The sequence below is a fragment of the Sorex fumeus genome, unplaced genomic scaffold (assembly GCF_029834395.1).
Source record: "Sorex fumeus unplaced genomic scaffold, SorFum_2.1 ptg000183l, whole genome shotgun sequence".
Classification (NCBI taxonomy): domain Eukaryota; kingdom Metazoa; phylum Chordata; class Mammalia; order Eulipotyphla; family Soricidae; genus Sorex; species Sorex fumeus.
Window position 1 is genome coordinate 1,751,727 of NW_026606240.1, and position 23,335 is coordinate 1,775,061.

A 23,335-nucleotide genomic window follows, 5' to 3' on the forward strand; every position below is an offset into this window, starting at 1 on the left:
GTGCAAAATATGAATTTCTTGTGTTGAGAGCATAGTCATTGCTTATATGCGAAACTTTTAATGAAATAAGAATTTGTTTAAATAACTTACTACTCACATACTTTTGATTATCTACTTTTTCATGGGATACATTTTTTAAATTGTAATGGATAGTTTTCAAATAAATTCAAATTGCTGAAGTCAAGTTAATATTTTGTATTCATCTCTTATGGCAAAAATTCTAACACATGTTCTCACAATCTTTGTTTTTCCCAGAAAGAATCAGCACAATAAACCCACTTCACTATCTGCCTCATTTTGGCCTACTCTCTAAAGCCCTGGGACAGTGTTGACTCTCTCCAAGCCCAGGACACAGGATACTAGCCAAAATCCAAAAACACCTAAACATAGCATCAAGGATTCCAAATGTAGATCCAATGTCCACAGTTAGTAGTACTCAACTGGCAGTCAGCTACAGCAATGTAATAGGGACTACTTCCATAAAACTAATTCTATACACCTGTACTGACTTCTGTGATTTTATTAATTTCCTTTTTCTTTTTTTCCCACAGGAGCACGGGTTGGGGGGCAACCAGTGGTGCTCAGGGGTGATTCCCAGCAGTCGTCCGGAGGTGCTGCAGTATTGGAATGAACCGAGGCTTCACATAGACGAGACAAGTACAGAATAAAATTCTACTGCAGAGAATAGTGTCATTTCCCCATATTGATTCCCACCCTTTTCTATCTTCCTAATATCTACCACCCAAATGTTGAGATGAAGAAATCTAATCTTATCATTTAATAGATAACCAAAAATGAAAAAGAGTAGTCTAGGGTATTCTGGAGTCTCTTAAGATATCATATATCCAGGGGACTTTGCTAATTTGCCCAATTTGCAGCCTATGCATAGTGTTGTCCTAAGCCTTAGAAAACATACCTCTATAGAAAAAACATTGGGATAGGGAAAGTGTGAGCTCAGGAAGGAGTGAGACAACTCAAGGACTTCCTCATATGGTCTGCTTTTCAGAGGCTGAAGTAAGCATCATATAATAGAATTGCCATACCCAAATGAACAGAGAGAAAATTCTTTCTCCATCTCTTGTGTACCTTTATCTATGTGACTGTAATGGGGCAAGTAAGACTAAGATTTATGTCTCTTACAGGGTTATTATGAGTATTAAATAAGATAATTCATATGAAGGACCTAGCACAGAGTATGCATGCAGTAAGGCCGCCATTAATGATTATTTTTTCTTTCACTAAAGGATGAACCCTGCAAAGGAATAGCACCGCAAGTATGAAAACATCACCAGTGAAGGATTTCAGTTCAATAGAGAGCTTTGATGTAGACAAACCTGGAGTCTGGATCAGAAGAAACTTGGTTTGGATCCCAAGTGTGAACCCCAGTTTCTTTTCTGTGCAAATGAGAATAGTATCTATTCCCCTTTAGAAACATTGTGATGATTAAATGACATAATGCAACTGAAAGTGTCTATCATGTTGGTTATTTTAGAGATGTATAAATTTGCAGCCTCGGAAAGTGATGATCAATTGTATGTGTCAACATGACTTGGTGATGCCCAGAGAGCTGGTAAACAGTTTGTTAAATGTTTAGTAAACTTACTCTATGGCATTGTTACCTTGATGTACATTTTACTTTGAAAACTTGCAAGACGCTAAAACTGACACATGCCTTAGATAACAGCCCACAAGTCAAAAGCAAACTAAAGTTCCTGTATGATTTCCCCCAACAGTCTTATGATCAGTGTCTGAGCTTCTCTGCTGCATAGCACCTGTATGACTCATTCTTTCCCTCGGACAAAACCCCCTGAGGCTTATAGAATGATGATTCTTGGGCTTGAATTGGCCAATTCAGCCTTAGTCTGTAAATCCAAATGCACAAAAGTCTCTAGGCCTTGTGCCTTATTTTATCTCACTCTTTCTCATTGCATTCTCTGCCTCGACTGCTGGTGTGGCCTCTCAAGCAGGCTGTGGGCTGTGTTCTCCCTTCAGAACCTAGAATAAACTTAGCAATATCGATTTCTCTTGTCTATTATGGAACTATTGCCCTCATCTAGAATCCCTTGCTCCACTTAATAAATATCAAACAAAATCATGGAAACATTATTTCTGGCTGTGTCTATGGTCAGGTGTTTATGAACAAAATCGGCATTTGAATTGGTAGACCAAGATAAAAAAATCATGCTCACCAGTGGGGGGTGAATATCATAAAATTCATCTCAGGGTCTTAGGCCCAGAGGAATAGTACAATGGGTAAGGCACTTGCCTTGCATGTAGTCTACCCAGGTTCAAGTCCCCGCACCAACTGTGGTCCCTTGAGCCCCTCCAGCAATTGTCCTGGACTTTAAAGCCAGGAATAATCACTGAGCATCAGTGGGTTTGGCCCCCAAACAAACAAACAAAAATCCCTTGAGAACCTGGAAAGAACAGAAAGGCAAAACAAGGGTGGGTTTTCTCATCAGTGGAGCTGGGATGCGCATCCTCTCCTACCTTTATACCTTGGTTCTTCTGGCTCTCAGGCCTCATCAGACTTAGACTGAGCCCTGCCCTGGTTTTCAGGAATTTCAGTTTAAACAGGAAATAACATTACTTGCTTTTCTAGAACTCCAGGTTGCAGATGGCAGATTGTGAGATTTCTCAGCTTTCATAACCATATGTGACAACTCCTCATAATAAATCTCTTTATCTATATATAGATCTTATTCATTCAGTTCCTCTGGAGAATCCTAATATAGAATCTTTGCTATCCTTTGGCTAACCATTTATCCCATTCCAACCCCCCCCCCCACACACACACACAGTGTATCTGTTACGGGACAGAGTTTCTCAATGGTCACCTCATGCACAACATCTTCTCTAGCAAGTGCCCCCCTTTACCATTCCTAACAGATAAAATACAATTGTTTAATGCTATAGAACAAAACATAAGAGAATAATCCCCTGGTCTTGGAGCAAGAAAAGATTTTTTAGAACACGGAAAGCTGTGATGTGATAACCTATATTTGAAGAGGTACGAATCTATACTCCTAAAAAATAAGTTTTTGTAAACCACTATCACTCAGTGTCAAAATAAATAAATAAACAAAGAAAGTACAAGTCATAAAGGGGGACCTCATGAAGATTTAAACCTTCCTCATCCAAAGTTAAAATGAAAAGAGAAATCACTGAAGAATAGATATATGTGTATGTAATGGACATAATAATATTATGTATTTAATACTTATATGAATAGATATATGTATATAATGGACATAATAATATTATTATAATAATAAGTATATGTAATGGAACGATAGCACAGCAGGTAGGGTGTTTGCCTTGCATGTGGCCAACACAGCCGACCTGAGTTCGATTCCTCCACCCCTCTCGGAGAGCCCGGCAAGCTACTGAGAGTATCTTGCCCGCTTGGCAAAGCCTGGCAAGCTACCCATGACATATTCGATATGCCAAACACAGTAACAAGTTTCACAATGTTACTGGGCCCGCTTGAGCAAATTGATGAACAATGGGAGGACAGTGACAGTGACAGTGATAATAATAAACACATAATATCCTATCAACCAATAACAATAAAGAAATTACCTACCTCCCCACTATGACAGAAGATTTGGACAGACATTTTCCAGAAGCATCCACATGGATGCCTAAGTATGTGAAAGACTGTTCAACATCATCATGGAAATGCAAAGTAAGGCCACCAGAGCAATCAGATCTACCAAATTTCTTGTAATTTAAAATATGGGCTATAAGTTTTTCCCTAACTGTGGGTTAGAAACATAGTACAGTAGGGCACTTGCCTTCCATGCTTCTTACCAGGGTTTGATCTCAGGCACCACATACAATCTCCTGAGCCTATCAGGAGTGATCCTTGAGTGCAGAGTCAGGAATAAGCTCTGAGGACTACTGAATGTGACCTACAAACAACAACAATAACAACAAAAAACTGATGTGGATGAGAAAAATGAAGGAACTTTCATCTGTTGTGGACAGAAGTGTAAATAGTACCCACCACTTCAAAAATTGTCAGATCTTTATAAAGTTAAACAAGCCTTTTTCTTTTACCTAAGAATTTCATCCCTAGATATATATCCAGAAGAAAGGGCAAAGTCCACAAATAGACTTGTACATTGTCAACTTGAAAACTTATAAAAATTATGTGGTCAAGGACACTCATAGGAACTTTAGTCACAAGAGCAAGGGCCTGCTGTAACTCTGCATTTGCATTTGTTGTCTGGCCTTGGAATCAAACCTTTTCTGTCTGCTTCTTCATTGATAAAATAAGGATAATGATAGCACCTAATATCTACATCCTTATGAGAAATAAATAAGTCAGTCTTAGAAGCACTTAGAATTGTGACTGGTCCTAGTTTTTGTTTGTTTGTTTTTAGTGTGATGGTAACAAATTTAGTTAATGGTTTTTAAAAGATACTGGGTGGGTAGATGAAAAAATAGACTCCTGCAGGGTAAGGTGACACGAGCAAGGAGACAAATTAGGCATCAATTTCTGTGGTTCAGGCAAACAATGATCTTGATATAAATCAAAGTGACCAGATTTAGGTTATCACTGAAGGTAGAATGAATAGAAGTTACTAATGAGTTAAATGATACACATGACTGTGGATGGGGAAGGGAATGCAATAAAAGAAACAAGAACAACAGAAAGAAAAAAAGAATTGGGGAGGTGAAGGGATCAAGTTCTGTTTAGGAGTTGGGTTTGATCTCTCAATGAAGATGGCTGATCAATTGTTGAATATATGTCTGAGTTTGGAGAAGATGTGATGGTTTAGTCATTCAAATACATTCCAGAGGTAATGCTTGAGTGGGCTTTTTTTTGCTGTTATTCTTTAAGTTTGTAAAAAATTTTTTGAAATATTAGGGCTAGAGTGATAGCACAGCGGTAGGGCGTTTGCCTTGCACACAGCCAACATGGCTGACCCGAGTTCAATTCCTCCGCCCCTCTCAGAGAGCCCGGCAAGCTACCAAGAGTATCTCGCCCGCACGGCCGAGCCTGGCAAGCTCCCCGTGACGTATTCAATATGCCAGACACAGTAAAAACAAAGTCTCCAATGGAGACGTTACTGGGCCTGCTCGAGCAAACCAATGATCAACAGGAGGGCCTTTACTTTACTTTTACTTTTAAATAGTTATTGAGATATTAACTTACTTTTACAAATATCTTAATTAAATTGAGACCTGTGGTTAAAGAAATTAACTGCAGCTCATAAACAGAATATAATTCAAACAACCTATTTGTATTTACCAAGAAAAATCCTCAAGATGTTGTCTGAGACCAGCTCGTCCTTCACGCTCTACTGAAGTCACGAGTTGCCCAGCTCTCTGGCACAGCCATGGCTCCAGAGGCAAAAGGACTTAATCCAGAGCCCAGCAGCTTGCGGCAGAATGGACTATGCATTAAACTATGGTACCATGCCTTCCCGGGAGGGAAAGGGTGTTGTTCCTTTCCGCCTCCCCCCACCCATCCCCCTGCCAGCAAGCTGGCTGCCACCTCGGAGCTTACTGGAAAGCAAGGTATGAGTCGGTGGTGATGGGCCAACTGCAGTCTCATGGGAAGAAGGGTAGAACCGGCTCATCCTTCATGCCCTACTGAGGTCACGAGTTGCCCCCCAAGAGCAGCTCGCCGGCACAGCCATAACACCAGACGCACAGAAACCAATCTTGTAATTATTTGACTCTTGGCTGAAATCCCTCCAGACTTACCTAGTAAAATATCAGAAATCCAAAATCATAGCGGCCGCACAACATCATATAGTTCCCATAACCAGCTATAGAAAACAAATTATTTCACAATGCCTTTTCAGCAATTCTGATTGTTGGGGCAAAATTCTAAACAATAATGGTGCATCTTTTGTCAAAATAATGAATGTAATCAAAGTAGAGAATGAGTTAAGTAGAAATCATCTGCCTCACAGGCATTGGGAGGGGTGGAAGGGGGTATATTGGGGTTCTTGGTGGTGAAAAATGAGTACTGGTGAAGGGAGAGGTGTTTGATCACTGTATGACTGAGACTTAATCTTGAAAGCTTTGTAACTTTTCCCACAGTGATTCAATAAATAAATATATCCAAAAAATGCGTATTACCAAAAAACAAAAAAAGATGTTGTCCAAGCTTTAAAATAAAAGTCAAAGGACTAGAAAACTTTCAAAGAGCCCTGGAGATTCGTTTGTTTGATTTTTCTCTGTTTTGTCACAACTTCAAGAGCAGTATCACAAATATACATTTAAGGACTTTTTGACAGTATCTGCTCCTGCGTGCTGTTAAATAACACTGCCAACTATTCTAATATTCATCTTTGTAGACCAATTATTTCTCTTTTTTCTATCTGCACAGCTTGTAGATTGCAAATGATATTTTCTTAAGATGATATTTCAAGCAACCATGATAAAACAACCATCTGACAAAACATACATTTCCCATGAACAGCCATCTTAAACCTCTATCTAGAAAAATAAGCGGTAGTCTTTAAGTGTAATTCCTTGAATTTTCCTAGAACTGCCTACAATACTCAAGCCTTAGTCCGTGCCCAGGGCCTGACCATCTACTTCCCAACAACCAGACAACTATATGGAAAAACTAGCTGCTGGGCCTGCCTGCCTGCCTTTACATTGCACTTCTTAGCAAATTAAGAGGGTAGAACTTGTAGTTTGAGCACCTGGTCCTAAATTAACAGAAAGAACTATTCTGCTTATAAATCAGTGCATATCTCACTGTTGCATAATCTAGGTCTTTATTTATAACCAGGAAAATTTTGTATTATTCTTCACTAGGACCAGACCTACCTTACTTAAATAATAACTCTGAAAGAACATACTTTTCCCCCCTATTCCATGTATTTTTATATGCACAAGTGATTAAGGGCACATATTACATATATTGTATATGTTTGTATGTCTGCCTTCTGTCTTAAACTTCCTTCTTCCAAGAACTTGTCCCTAATTAACCCCAGTTATTCTCAGTGCTACTTTCCCCAGTAGTTTACTGAAAACCCCCTCATCCCAAATTTGGCTCTATTTCTCTTCCCTCTCCTTGGCTTCCCACCTCCAGCCAGACCTCCTTTGCCCACCACACCATGAACATATGTAGATATCACGTTTCTTAGCTCTTCATAAATTTGTAGTTCTTCACCAAGACTATATCCTCTTCATTGGTAACAGAGTTGAATTTTTATCCATTCTTTCTGTAAAATATATATTGAGTATCTACTATATCTCAGTTATAGTTTGATTTGATTAGTTTAAACAATCTAAAGGGGTAACAATAAGAATTAATTGGAATAATATTGGAGCAAGGAATTTATATGGAATAAATTATTAGTTTTTTTTTTTTCCTCTCGGAAAGACTGGCAAGCTACCGAGAGTATTCCGCCTGCACGGAAGAGCCTGGCAAGCTATCCGCTGTGTATTCGATATGCCAAAACCAGTAACTACAACTGGTCTCATTCACCTGACCCTGACGGCTTCACCGACATGGCAGCACTGAGAAGGATGAGAAAAGAGAGGCCGACAAAATCTCAAGGCCGACCTAGGCTGCCACAACGAAGGAAGACAAAAATGATCGTCTGTACTTTCAATGCACGTACGCTAGCATCAGATGCATCCATCGAGGACCTGATGGTACAAGCGCGAATGATCAAGTACGACATCATTGGTCTGACCGAGACAAGAAGGCACGAATCTCACCATGCCGTTTTCGACACTGGAGAAGAATTGTTCCTCGGAACATGCGATAAAAGAGGTGTTGGAGGCGTCGGTGTCCTTGTCAACACAAACTTGGTCAAGAGCATTGATTCGTTCAAATGCCTAACAACCTGAATCGGACGTTTACATTTGAATAGATGTGGCTCACTGCCTGCAGTTTCTATCTTCGTTGTCTACGCACCAACATCTCATTATGATGAAAGAGAAATCGAGATGTTCTACATGGAGCTAGAGAAGTTCTATAAAGAAGACCACACCTTCTACAAGATCATTGTGGGCGATTTTAATGCCAAGATAGGACCGAGAAGATCAGCTGAAGAACTTCACATCGGGACCCATGGCCTAGAATGGAACGAACAGGGTGAGAGACTGTCTGAGTTCATCATGTCGACCAAGACCATTCATGGTAACTCACAGTTCCAGAAGGCAGAATCTAAACGATGGACATGGGAGTCTCCCGGTGGACGATTCCACAATGAAATAGACCACATCATATTCAATCAATGGTTTTTCCTGACTGATGTCGCTGTTGTCCCAAAATTTCGAACGGGATCGGACCACCGTCTCCTTCGTGCAAAATTCTACTTCACAGAGCGGGGAGAAAGGGCTGCAAAGTTCAAAAAGAGAACTCCCAGAATGACCACCAACTGGGAACTCTTTGGTACTATTGCGGCAACATGGGAAGATGCCATTGTTGACAACATTGACGAGGAATACCATCGACTGGTTCAGCACCTCCATGAATGTGCGAGGAACGCCAAGAGAGAGATAGCCACAAAAAATCGCCTATCTTCGAAAACTCTTGAGCTAATTCGCCAGCGTGGTTTGGCGCATGCCTCAGGCAACCGTAAACTAACGTCCGAGCTCACAAAGCAGTGCAGAGATGCGATCAAGGAAGACCTCAAAGAGAGAAGAGCAGAAGTACTGGTAGATGCGGCAGAAGCCGGGAAAAGTATTCGTAACGCCCGCCTGTCCTTCGCCAACTATAAGACCAAGATGACTGCCCTCCGATGTCCTGATGGATCCATCACATCCTCCAGAACGGCAATGGAGAAGATTATCCATGACTTCTACTCAAATCTCTTCGATAGCCATGTCCACTTGCCAACATACCAAATTCCACAGGATGGATATGTCATTCCCAACGTTCTCCCTTCCAAAATCCGACACGCCATTTCGTCGGTAAAGAAACAAACAGCACCAGGCCCAGACAAGGTCAGACCTGAACACCTGAAGAACCTGCCGTCAGTACTCATCAATACACTGGCTCGGCTCTTCACTCGCTACCTGTCTGAATGCAAGGTTCCGTCCCAATGGAAAACCAGCAGGACCGTACTACTGTTCAAGAAGGGAGACATCCATGACATTGGCAACTATCGCCCGATCTGCCTATTGTCTGTCATCTACAAGTTGTTCACTCGAGTCATCCTAAATAGGATTGGCAGAACATTAGATGAAGGACAACCATGCGAGCAAGCAGGGTTCCGCAAAGGATTCAGCACCATCGACCATATCCACACAATAACCAAGCTCATTGAGGTTTCTCGGGAGTTCAAGATGCCGCTCTGTTTAACGTTCATTGATTTAAAGAAGGCCTTTGATTCTGTTGAGACGGAAGCGGTCATTGAAGCCCTAGCCAATCAGGGCATTCAAGCCCAATACATCAGGATCCTCCGTGAGCTGTATTGCGGATTCACTACCAGGATCTCACCATTCTACAAAGAAGTGATCGTTGATGTCAAGAGAGGAGTGCGGCAGGGTGATACCACTTCACCGAAACTCTTCAGTGCCACCCTCAAGAACATCATGCGACGACTGGAATGGGAAGGAATGGGAGTGAAGATAGATGGTCGGCAACTACACCACCTCTGCTTTGCTGATGACATTGTTTTAATAACACCAAACATCAGCGAAGCAGCACATATGCTGGCCGACTTTGACCGTGAGTGTGGAAAGGTAGGACTACAGCTGAATCTTACGAAGACAATGTTTATGAGAAACAGCCTTGTTCCTGACGCCCCATTCGCTCTCAATGGAACGACCATCTCCGAATGCAACAGCTATGTGTACCTAGGTCGAGAGGTCAACATGACAAATGACCTGGCACCCGAGCTGCGCAGGAGGAAGAGAGCAGCTTGGAACGCCTTCAAGAACGTCGAAGAAATAGCTAAGAGGACGAAGAACCTCCGGCTCCGAGCACATCTCTTTGATTCCACTGTTCTTCCTGCATTAACATATGCCTCAGAGACCTGGGCCCTACGCAAACAAGATGAGAACGCCATTCAGGTCTCCCAAAGAAGAATAGAAAGAGCTATGCTTAGAATATCACGTTTCACTCAAATGAGAGAACGAATCCGGAGTTCTGACATCCGTCGACGATCAAGGATCAGGGACGCTGTCTCATTTGCCAAGGTGTCAAAAATCAGATGGGCTGGTCACGTAATGAGATTTAAAGACGACCATTGGACCAGAGCTGTTACTGACTGGATTCCACGGGATGTCAAAAGACCACGTGGCCGCCCACCTACCAGATGGTCAGACTTCTTCGTCAAGATCATGAACGATCGGTCTGAGGCCCTTCATGTTCCTGGAGCGAACAGATGCCTTTGGGCTACACTAGCACGCGACAGGGACAAATGGAGACGTTACTGGCGGCCGCTCGAGCAAATCTACGACTAACGGGAAGTTAAGTGATTAAGTGATTATTAGCTATAAATTGTCATGATTTAGAATATTAGAGTTGGTTTATATAAAATATTAATGGTACCTAATTTATGTAATAATATATACATATATGCAATAAATATACATAGAACTAGATTGAGAAGAATTTACATCAAGGGAATAACACTTGTCTATTGAATGGGGACATGGACCTTTCTTATGTTGTGCTTCTCTGGATTATTTTTGCTGTTATTTATTTTACTTTGTTTTGTTCTGTATGTAATGGTATATATTACTTTTATAATAGGAAAAAATAATAGGACAAGCGGTGGTAGCTTAGTGATGGAAGTGCCTGTCTTGTATGTGTGAGATCCTGAGTTCAATCACCATAACTAGAAAACAAATAAACAAAATAAAACAAACTTACTGTTTCAATTTGGGAGATTTTCTACTTCAAATTATTTACATTTTTTTTAGGCTGATGACATCTGTTAAGCTTAGTTATATTTTTTAAAAAATATATGACACAGATTGTTCCAATTTATTATTCACAACTAATTACTGGTTAGCAACCTTTTATTATTATACATCCAATTTGTTTCAAAAGTTAACAAACATAAATAAGTTCCTTATATTTGAAATTTATAATTTCTTAAAAAAATAGTTATAAATAAAAGACTTCGAAAAAAATAGTATTATTGCTGAAAGGTCTTGAAACTGGAATTTACTTTTGACCAAGTGCTCCAGTTGGTTAAATTTCTCCATTACCACTCAATGCCTCTTTGGCTGATCACAGCGCCCAGGAGGAGAGAGAGAACAGGGGGGAATGCCCTGCCACAGTGGCAGGGGGGGATGGGGGAATGGGAAGATGGGGGGGGAGGGATATTATCCTGGTGGTGGAAAATGGGCACTGGTGGAGGGATGGGTATTTGATCGTGGTATGACCGAGATCCAAGCACAAAAATTTGTAAATCTACAACTGTACCTCATGGTGTTTCACTAATAAAAAAGAAAAAAAAAGCCAAAAAAAATTTCTCCATTAAAATCTTTTGGTCAACTTATAGTTCATCAGTGTATCTGGAACTTTCCTCCAATGATAGGACCTCTTTTCTAGACTGTGTTATGTCCATGGAAGTTGGTACTGGAGGCAAAGAAGCATTAAAATATCTCCGTTAGTAGAATTTGGCTGCTATTTGGGGAAAGACAATATTGAATCTAAGCATGAAAATTATCATTAAATACACAGAAATAAGAACTTATCCACAATCACAAAAATAATGATTCTGGACTAACTATTGGCTTAATGGTTTGCTACTTTTACAAATATTTTTACTGTACAGAATGTGGCACCAGAATGTGACAAATATTGAATATTAAATTATTTTGATTTGTAGATCATTACAGTTGAGCATAAATTTCTGGGACAGTGATGACCAAAAACTTACACTCAAAACCAGTTACTACAGAGCAAATTACAATGTGAACAGTTGAATGTTGAAAGTTGGATCTCCCTGCATCTGGAATAGAAGGAATCTGGAGTTGTTGACATGGGAAAAGATTCCCTGTGGTGGGATGTAAAGAAGTATGCATGCATGCATGTGTATCTGCGTGTGCCTGTGTAAAGTGTGTGTGTGTGTGTGTGTGTGTGTGTGTGTGTGTGTGCATGCTCGCAAACACATAAATATACCTCCTAAAGCGGAGAAAGTCCTTGATGGTAACTACAATCAGATTCAGAATTCCAGTTCCAAAAACCTGTAGAGCTGTTCCTCAAATATCTTTCACAGATTAAAGGAAGAAGTCTTTGGGAGATATCAGCATTAATAAAGACCCTTTTGTCCTTTAAGCTAGTTTTAGTTAGGTTGGTCATTTGTAAGTAGAATTTTTTAATACACATACAGCCAAGTTTGAGATGAGAACTCACTCTGTTAAAGACTTGCTTTCACAACTAGGCAAGACGAAGGCCAAAATGAGATTAAAAAAAATTATGGTATAATTTTCAAGTTTTACTACTTATGTTTGTTTTGTCTGGGTTTTTTCCAAAGTAGTAAACCATAAAAAGCCTTATTCATTGTTCTTTAAGTAAAAACTTCCTTCAATTAAAGATGATTTTGTAACTCATGTGAGTAAATATATCAATAAGTTAGAGATTACGTTTCTTGACTGCTTAATTTATCTGAACCAACATCAGTTTAATCATTCTATTTAATATTAAATCATGCAGCTACAAAAATCCTTCCAAATCACTGACACTAGATTGTTTACAAAATATCCGGCTTGTGACGAGAATCTGTCTCGCCTATTAATCAAGCCGTAATCAGAGACACAGCAGAGTTTCAGCGCCAAGGTCTGTGTTTCTCATAGCAACAAAATGAGAGCTGTGAGGGAACAGGTAAGGAGATGGCATTAGATGACAAAAAGAGGCAAGAAGATAAAGGGCGCTGATAGAGGATATATTCACAAGGTCAGCAGAAGCACCTGCGGTTCATCAACCAATCAAGATCTTTTCAGTAAAGATCTATAACTCTAATCACCAAAGTAATTCTATAGTACCCTCATGAAGCAGCTACTCTCTGCTTTCAACAAAATTGAGAAAGGCAATTTTCTTCCAGAACAGTCACCTTCACTTTGTACATGTTCTTCCTCTGTCTCACACCTAACTGTCCCACTTTAAATTACCAATAGCAGATGTCAACCGACTGACTCAATGAGAGTCTAAGATCATTTATCAAGCACAGCTCATTTATAGCTCTTTGCTTTTGAATATAACTCAATTCGCCTTACAGTTGAGAACACTTTTCACTAAAGGAAAAGTGACATATGAGTGTGTGAATGTATCTGCATTGTCAAACAGACGAAGAGATTACAGAAATAAAATGCATTTCATGGAAGCCAGGCAGTAAGGAGTGATCTGTCTGCCCTTCCCCTCCCTGTCCCATTTGCCATTTTGTGGTAGCAATTTCTGCATCATCTAAAGCCAGAGGTTTTCATATCACAGGTTGAAACCTATATGAAATCAAATTATTTTGAAAATTGAAATAGAAACGAACAAGTCAGAAAATATCAGAGTGCACTGCATAGACTAAGAGTGTGTGTTGTTTCAAAACCTTTGATTTCCATGGTGAATGAGTCAACCTGTAAGATCTTTTTTATAGTGTTCAATGCAAAAGTGGTTTGAAATTCACCCATCTAAAAGTAAAGGGATGTTTTCATTTGGCATGAATCTATTGAGCAGCCATTATGTGGCACAGTTCTAACACTTGGTGATATTTCTGTGAACAAACTAAACAAAATAACTCTTCCTACAAGAAACTTTCATTTTAGCAAGAAAAGGGACAATAGACAACAAGAAGAATGACTGGAAACTATTAAAAACTCTGGAAGAGAAAGCCATAGAGATAGTACAGCAGGTTGGGCATTTAAGTTGCATGCGACCAACCCAGAGTCCCTCCTTGGCACAACATATGGTTCCCGAACCCAGCCAGAAATGCTCCCTGAGCACAGACCAAGAGTGAGCCCTGAGCATCACTGAGTGTCCCCCAGTGAACAAACAAAAACCATAAAAACCCTAGATGATAAATGGTACAGCAAGTATGGTATAGTAGAAGGAAGTTCTACTGCCAAGGAAAGAAGATCTAATTTGGGGGAATGACATGCAGAAGAATCTTCCTTTTCTCTTCATTGATTATGCTGTGGATTTTGTCTTTCCATTTTTACGTTCCCAAATAGGACTGTAGGACTGTCCTCCCATTGTTCATCGATTTGCTTGAGCGGGCCCAGTAACGTCTCTATTGTGAGACTTGTTGTTACTGTGTTTGGCATATCATACAAATAATGCATATATATATATATATATGGCAAAAAATGGAGCCAGAGAGATTGTACGGTGGGTAGAGTACTTGCCTTGAATGCAGCAGAACTGGGTTCAATCCCTGGCACCCCATATAATCTCTGGAGCCCACCAAAACGTGATCCCTAAGCACAGAGCCAGGAGTATGCCCTGACTACTTCCAACTGTGCCCCGCACCAAAAAAGAAAAAAAATTCTACAGTTATGATTTGTATAGGTAAGGACCTATCCTCATGGAACTTAAAGCATTCAAGCACAACTGGTCAGATAACAGGACATACCCGGTTAAATTTCCAGGTAATTGGAACCTGAGAGTGGTGTTAAACCAGGCAGGCCTTGGCTGAGAAAAATCCGAGTGTGCCTTCTGCAGCATTTCCAAATCTGGGGGAAATTTCTTCATGGTCTCCTTTACGTGTATAAGTAACCCCCAAAAATCATTTTATCTTTCTCTGTCTCTCTCTCTCGCTCTATCTCTCTCCCCCTTTATCTTACACACACACACACACACACACACACACACACACACACACACACACACACACGGCTCCATGAAATTTAGCCAGATCCCAACTGCTCATCAAAGGTGTCATTCAATAGGAGATTAACACCCAATAGTGGCCAAGATTAGTACCAGGAATTTTGCTCCATGGCTTGGAGGCCAGACAGACATGCTAGGGGGAAAGGGAGCTCAGCTAGAGAAGAGAGCACCAAATAAAGGATGTTAGAGGATCCTCCCAGGATGGGAGAAGCATGCTGAAAGTAGACTATGGACCAAACATGATTGCCACTCAATGCCTCTTCTGCAAACCACAACACCCAAAAGGAGAGAGAGAGAGAACAGAGGGGAATGCCCTGCCACAGAGGCAGGATGGGATGGGGGGATGGGGGTGGGAGGGATACTGGGATCCGTGGTGGTGAGAAATGGGCACTGGTGGAGGAATGGGTATTTGATCATTATATAATTGAAACCCAAGCACAAAATTTGTAAGTCTACAACTGTACCTCATGGTATCTCACTAATTAAAAAATAAATAATTAATTAATAAATCAGATCAAAAAGGGAAAAAAAAATAGAGTAGAGTCAAAGATTAAAAAACTTGTTTCAAGAGTTAAAAAAAACTGTCATTCAACAAACATAAGTCTCTTGGTTTATATCTTGAGCAGGTATACTAAATAAAAAATAATTAACTTCTTGTCAGGATTTTATATGGAATCCCATATATGCATTTTCATTAGTCATTATGCCAGGAGTATTTTGTTTGCTGACTTTTATTTTAATTTTGCTCGTGTTGGTTCTTCTATGATGACGCTAGGGCCAACCTAAGAAATTCATCTTCTCACATTCTATCCACATAACCTATACGTTTGGTACATGCCTCTACCCAAACGGTCCCCAGGAAGTACATCTTGACCCAGGAAGCAGTCTTCCCTAATTTTACAAGTCAGGGAGAAATAGTAGATTTAAATGAAGTGATCAGAATGTACCTCACTTTGAGAAAGTGGCTTCTAAGCATAGATATGAATGAGGTGAAGAAGAAGTGGGGTGGGGTGGGGTGTGGAGAATATTCCAGACAGAGTCAAGGTCCCAAGGCATGACATCTAGGCCCACTCTGTGGCCAGTGAGTGAGGGGCACAATGGAGATACAGGCAAGAGTGTGAAATATCTGCAAGAAAGATGTGTGGGGAGCCTGTTGACAATAATAGTTACTTGACCTGTTTTCTTCCATGAGAAAAGTGAAAATTTTGGGTTTGCTTTGTTTTGTTGGGGGGCTTGGGGCCACACCTAGCATGCTCAGGGATCACCTCTGGAAGGGCTTGGGGGACCATATAGGGTGCTGAGAATTGAATCTGACTCTGCCACATGCAAGGCAAGAGTCTGTACTATTACTCACACCCTGAAAAGTGAACCTTGAAAATTGTTGGGCTTAAAAACATGAGCTGAAAACAAAAGGAAAAACACATGTTTAATTAAATTTTAAATGGAACGGTTTTCACTCCCCCTCATCTTTATTTCTCACCAAGTGGCAATACACAGAAAGAATAGCTACGCAGTTTCTGCTACAACTCCTCATAAGCCATTGTTTGGTTTCTTTCATTTCTCAGCTATGAGAATAACAAATCGAGGGAGATCTGAATCGAACTGCACTTCTCCATAACTGTTATATGAGTTATTGTTTCACAAAGCAAATAGTTACTTAAAGGAGTGGCAGTAAATACATAACTTAATTGTGCAATCAAAGAAATTGGTTGTGACAAAAGATTAAAGGTGAAAGAGTCATAAATAGGCTTTTTAAAAATTACAATGAGGATTCAAAGAAAAGATAGGCTCCTTTCTGAGGGAAAACAGAGGTGTCTGAGTAGGAGGCAATTTCTAATCCATATATTGAAAGGAATGTAGGTCTTGGGGAAATGGAAAAAAAAACATATCAGGCAGAGCACTGGGGGCTGACTCCCTGCAGGTTCAGAAATGCCTGCAAAAAAAGGTATTTCCCAAAGACAACACCCCTCCCATAAATGTCTATAATAGGACTTTGAGCTCCTTCCACTGGGAGCTCTGTGCACCACCTATTTTAAGTCTGTGGACTTATGACAGGTCTTATACTGAAGCTCCATGACATAAAGGCTGAATTAAGTCCCCATCATATCACTTTAAGGTCTTTTGGATGCTGGGGCTGGGGAGAAGGAGCAAGGGAAGTAGACTTCTTACTAAGTCTGACTAGCTTGAATCCCTGAGTGGAAGAGACTCAGAGACCACCTGGTCAGTCATCACTTACATCTTGGATGACCTTCTTGGTACATAAATAACTGCTGTCCCCAGTGAAAAGTGCCCAGTAAACCACAATCCTGACCACCTCTGCTCCCCACCATAATAAAACAAGCCAAAGTTATTACTTAAAATCACAAGTTTGGGCATATTTGGTGTGGGGAGGGGGTCATCAAACGCAATGCTCAGGGCTTACTCCTGGCTCTGCACTCAGGAATTACCCCTGGAGGTGCTCAGAGGACCATATAGGATGCCAGGTATTGAACCCAGATGAGTCATATGCAAGGCAGCAATACATACCCTACCTCTGAATTTTCTCTCCGGCTCCCCCAATCATATTATGGTATAAGTAATCATATAACTAATAGAGTTTACTCTGAAATTCAATGCTATAGAGATAGCTCTCTTACTCCCATTTTCCCCTTGTTCTCCCAAATGTCTGCTCTTATTCAACTCTTTGTTAAATATTTACATAAAGATCCTTAAGTAAGTAGTTATCACTGCAGAAATAATTAAGTCATTGTAATATTTCTCTATTTTTACAGCTTTTAATTGTCCCTAAAAAATCACCTCATTGGGGGCTGGAGTGATAGCACAGTGGGTAGGGCATTTGCCTTGCAAGCGGCCGACCTGGGTTCGATTCCCATATGGTCCCCTGAGCACCGCCAGGGATAATTCCTGAGTGCAGAGCCAGGAGTAATCCCTGTGCGTCTCCAGGTGTGATTCATAAAGCCAAAAAAACATCAACAAAACCCCACCTCATTATTAAAAATGCATAATATTCAGAGTGTATTTTTAAAAAGACTTTCATAATACTCCATGATATTCACTGTTATACCCCCTATTTTATTTAGACTACTTTCTTTTGGGAGGATTATTTTGGGGGGCACATCTAGCGATGCTCAAGGTTTATTCCTGGCTCTACACTCAAGAGTCACTCCTGGTGGTGCTCAGTGGACAATGTGAGATACTGGGGCTCAACCCAGTTCAACTGTGTATAAGGTAAGTGTCTTACCTATTGTCCTATCTCTCCAGTACTGGTTTAAGCTACTTTTAAAATTCAATTTCTTCCTTCTCTGTTAGACCCTTCCACTCTGATAGTTCTCTCTGGACTAGATGAGATACTAATTGAGATACTCTGACTCTGGGAATTCCCCCCCCCCTTTTTTTCTTATGAAATGTAGTACTTAACAAAACAGCTAAGATATAGGAGTTACCCAACTGCCCAGCGACAAGTGACATTTGGACAGATGGATAAGGAAATCTGTGGCTTATTTACACAATGAATACTATGCAGTTGTAAGAAAAGATGATATCTTGCAGTTTCCTGTAACTTGAATAGAACTGAGAGGTGTCGCATTAAGCAAAATTAAGTCAGAGGAATTTAAATAAAAGTCAGATAATACTGGATTATCTCACTCATCTGTGGCATAGAGAGAGACAGAACAAAGGAATAGACAGTATCAAATGATGACAAGTCTTTGATCTTGAATTATAGACTGAGTTTACCAAGCAGAGGAGAAATGAGATGGACGGGGAACTAAAGAAGCAGTTTACAAGAAACTTAAGAACAGTGGTCGAAGGCTGTAGGTACTTTGCTGGTGGTGAGGTACAGTAATTGTACATCAAAACCACATTGTTAATTCAATTATAAACACGTTACCTTAACACTATAATAGCAATGATTTTAAAGAACTAGAACTTTACTTTCAGATTCCCCATTTTTGTTCATTTCTTTACTTACTCTGTATTTTTGCTTGTACATATATTCCTTTAATTTCTTAGGAAATATTACATTGTAGAAAGCTTTCTAATTCCTTACATAACTCTGCATTCACTATATTAGGATTTCAGTAAGATTTTTAACCCTATAGTTTGTGTTCTTAGTTCTGCTGCATTTTCCTATATTATTTCTTTAATAATTTTCTGCCATCCATTTTCTTGTTCTATTTCTGAAGTGCCTATCTGTCTCATATCAGACTTTTATACTTGATCTTTTCAATGTTTTTCCCTTTTTTAGTATATCTCTCTTTGGCACTTGTTTCTTTTTAATTTTTGTGTGTGTTCAATGTTCTAAATAACCTATTTTTTTCTGGCTTGCTTTTCTGTTTGTTTTATTTCCTTTGTTTCATGTTAGGAATGTTCCTCAAATGTTATTTGATGCCTAGCTATCCAGTCATATGAAAGTACTTAAAACTAATATGAATTAATATAATTCATTATTTATGATTTTTAACTGAATTTAAATTCTATATGAAATGAAACTGGATTTCAAGAGAAAAAAATTTATATAAAGCCATTTTTGTTGTTGTATTTTAATTTGGTTTTGTTTAGGGTTCACAGTTGGCTGCGCTAAAGGCTTACTTCTAAGTCTGTACTGAGGAACTACTCCTGATGAGACTCTGGGAATCACATGAGGTGCCAGGAATCAAACACAGTTTGGTTGTATACAAGGAAAACATCTTACTTGCTATACTATCTCTCCAGTCCCCTTATAATTGTTTTTATTTCTAATGATAGGCATGAACAACAACAACAAAAATAAATCCACATAATTTTAAAAGACACAACCCGGCCGACCTGAGTTCGATTCCTCCGCCTCTCTCAGAGAGCCGGTAGAGTATCTCACCCGCAGGGCAAAGCCTAGCAAGTTCCCCGTGGCGTATTCGATATGACAAACATAGTAACAACAAGTCTCACAATGGAGACGTTACTGGGCCCGCTCAAGCAAATCAATGAACAATGGGAGGACAGTGCTACAGTGCTACATGCATACCTCTGTTCATTTCAGCATAATTTATTAAAGCCGAACTATGGAAATGATCCAAGTGTCCAATAACAAGTAAGTAAAGATGTAGTATATATACTAATGGAATACTACTAAGTTATGAAAAAGCATAAATTCTTTCCTTTTGTGGCAACATGGATGGAACTAGAGGAATTCAGGATACGTGAGGTAAGCCAGAAGGAGAAAGACATATTGATGGTCGCACCAGTTTGTGATCTACAGAAGAGCAAAAAAGGAAACAGACAAAATCAAATGAAAACAAACCCTTGAACTCAGACCAAACATTGAAGCTACTAGAGAGTTAGGAGGAAATGGTATAAAACAAAAAACAGGGGTCCTCCAGAGATAGTGGTAGAGGTGCACTTCGATGGTGGCTGTAGTGTGGTAACTTATTTTGAAGAGGCATAAAGGTATATCCCTACAACAGAGTTGTTCGAAATGGTACCTCAAAAAGAAAATTAAAGTCATGAAAACACACTATAGAGAACAGGCAATATCCCATTTTTATTTGACAGGAAGCTAGTTAAGTTATTTCACCAGGGCTTTACTCCCAAATATCAGTGAACAAGTGTCTCCCTTTAAAGCATTCAAAGTCTTGGGGCCGGAGTGATAGCATAGCTGTTAGGGTGTTTGCCTCGCACGCAGCCAATCTGGGTTCTATCCTCGGCATCCATATGATCCCCTGAGCACCACCAGGAGTAGTTCCTGAGTGCAGAGCCAGGAGTAACCCCTGAGCATTGCCAGGTATGACCCAAAAAGCAAAAAAATAATAAAAATAAATCATTCAAAGTTTTCAGGAAAGTAATGAACCTTCCCCTTCCCAACCAGAGAGAGACATATCCTCTGTTCACAAATTGAACCTGTAGCCAAGCTGGGGAAATAGTCTGCGCCTCTGCAGGTATAATTTCACTTGTACCCGTGGGTGAAATTTTTGACTTCACCTATCCCATAAAGTTCCATATCTCTCCTCCTAAACTCCTCCCCAAAGTAAACCTCCATTCTCAGCTTAGAGTAGAGGCCAAGTGTGACTATTCCTGTGATGATGTAGAGTATCTCATGATGTGACAAAGACATATCTCTCATGTCAGATATGTTTCTAAAAAATCCATTATGCATTAACAGAGGAGGAGCAGGAGGAGAATGAGAAGAAGAAGGAAGAAGATGGAGATGGAGATGGAGATGGAGATGGAGAAGGAGGAGATGGAGAAGGGGAAGAAGGAGATGGAGAAGAAGAAAGAGAGCATCATAAAGTTGATTCTGAATCAATGTTGGGTTCTGAAAACTATGACCATTACAACACTCTGACTTCCTCCATTCATTATACCTCCTGGGTTTCTAAAATCCATCAGTCCTTTTCTTGACTTTCAGCCTGTCTTTCTCTGAGGCATCATTTTTGCTATTGTCTGTCACCAGTGTTTTAATTCCGTTACCTCTTACCTTTTTCTTGTACCTACATCTCCAACTACTTTCCTGAATTTCCAGCTACCTCCTGATTCCAGGAGGAGAGTCTATCCTGTTTCTACATGGGACTTCACACCCCCCCCCAACAAGAGGGGCTAGCAAAGTCCAGAGTAATTTTCATTTGATCACAGAAGAATTATCACTACTATTTTCTTTTTTCTTTGTTTGGGGACAGGGCCATATCCAGCAGTGCTCAGAGCTTATTCCTGGATAATCACTTCTGGTGCGGCTTGGAGGACAATATGTGGTATTGGCGATCAAACCTGGGTTTGTTCACGAACAAAACAAGTGTCCCTCCCTCTGTACTATCCCCCCGGCCCTCAGAGTCATCATTACTTTGAGATATCACAGACACAAAAGTGTTCAAAGAATGAAAAATTTCTAAGTTTTGAAAGAGAATCGCATGTGGATTTAAAAAACAACTCAGTGAGAAAATTATGTAAGTGCTTGATATATCAGGACTGAAGAAGAGAGGATAGCTAGGTGAAATACCTAATGTGTTCCCAGAGAAGATATACTACATGACCAAAAAAGTATTTGAACACTCAAATAAGTTTTAATAATGAATATCTTATCTGGGAGCACACTAGATAACTCAGTAATTATTTGGAGAATTTACAAATCTTTTTGTTATGTTCTTGGAGGAAGAAAACTAAGTGTAGGGTCTGTGTGATATAATACCTTTGATGCTTAAGTAACAGATGCTTTAAAGTCTATATATACATATATAAGTATTCACAGATTAAATAAACACCTTACTAATTTTGTATTAAATGCCAAACACTGAAAGGATTAAAATATTGGCTAGTGTGATCATTTGAGAAAATGTGACTAACAATACCTACATGGTTCACTCATGGACCTTAGTGTAAAAATAATTTTAGCATCAAAAGGATGAAATCTCACAAGGCATTCATTTGAAAGTTTAGAAATGTTCCAAAGTTTGGCCTAAAAAATATAAAAATTTCTATTGACTGAGATGCTATAACTATGTGCTATAACCAGAAAAAAATAGTTTTTAAAGTTATGGTCAAGTACTTTTTTACTTCTATGAAAGTAACATATTTAAAAGTCAAACACCTAGTTCTAAATAACTTAGAATTTGCAGTTCCCTCTCCTACTCCCTTAGAATTTGCAGTTCCCTCTCCTACTCCCTTACATTCTCTCTAGGTCCCCTCCCGAGAGGGGAACTCATGACTTTTTCCTTTGAAACATATACATTATCATAGTTCCATACTTTAAACTTTACCTACTGGGCCAAAGAGATAGTATAGCATAAAAGGCATTTACTTTGCACATAGTAAACTCAAGTTTGATCCCTGACACCTTATACAGTTTCCTGAGCACCGTCAGGTATCAGCCCTGAACACAGAGCCAGGAGTAAACTCTGAGCACTGCAGAGTATGATCCAAACACCAGACAGTAAACAGCACCCATTAACTTTCTATTACGATAGAAGAGGATTTAGTACCCTTTCCTAGCCAGGTTAACTATGCAGCAGGTTTTGGTTTAACGAGTATTCAGCACAGATGTGAGTCTGCCAGTGTGGTTATTATTTACTATGGGACATTTCAATGCAGTAATTGAAACTTTAATTTTCCTATGTGTATTTTCCTTGAAGTTACAAATCAGAGTACTTTCCAACAACTTCTCAGCATGACTTCTATGAGGCCACATCAACTGTAATATATTTCTTGCAAGCATGTGGAATGCCATCCACCCACACTCCTTCCGGGACAGTTTCCCCTCGGGTCTGCAGCACAGTTGTCTGCTCGACACGGACATCTCATCCTCACTTCCCTACTCTTTGGTGCATCCTGCCTCCTTTCTTATTGTCTCTCTCCTGTTAAGTGCGGTTTATCCTCGAACTTCCTAAGAAAGAGTTCATGGAAAATTTACTCCTTGGAGACATTAAATGTCTGGAAATTCCCTTATTCTACCCTCATGACTGATTAAATGCCTAGATAAGTGTCACGCCTTAGGCTGAAAATAGTTTTAAGTTCTTTTGTGTGGCATTCGTCACTGATCTTTACAGTGGCCAGGACAGTCCATTCAATTCTCCTGCTATGAGAAGCACAACTCTCTGGGGAACAAGT

At 39.8% G+C, this 23,335-nt stretch overlaps 1 protein-coding gene across 1 annotated transcript in view; it reads right to left on the reverse strand.

Annotated features, from left to right (window-relative positions):
• The window catches only part of KL (klotho), a 49,799-nt gene that overhangs the window by 10,585 nt on the left and 15,879 nt on the right, over positions 1-23,335 (reverse strand). The gene's annotated exons all lie outside the window — the stretch shown is intronic.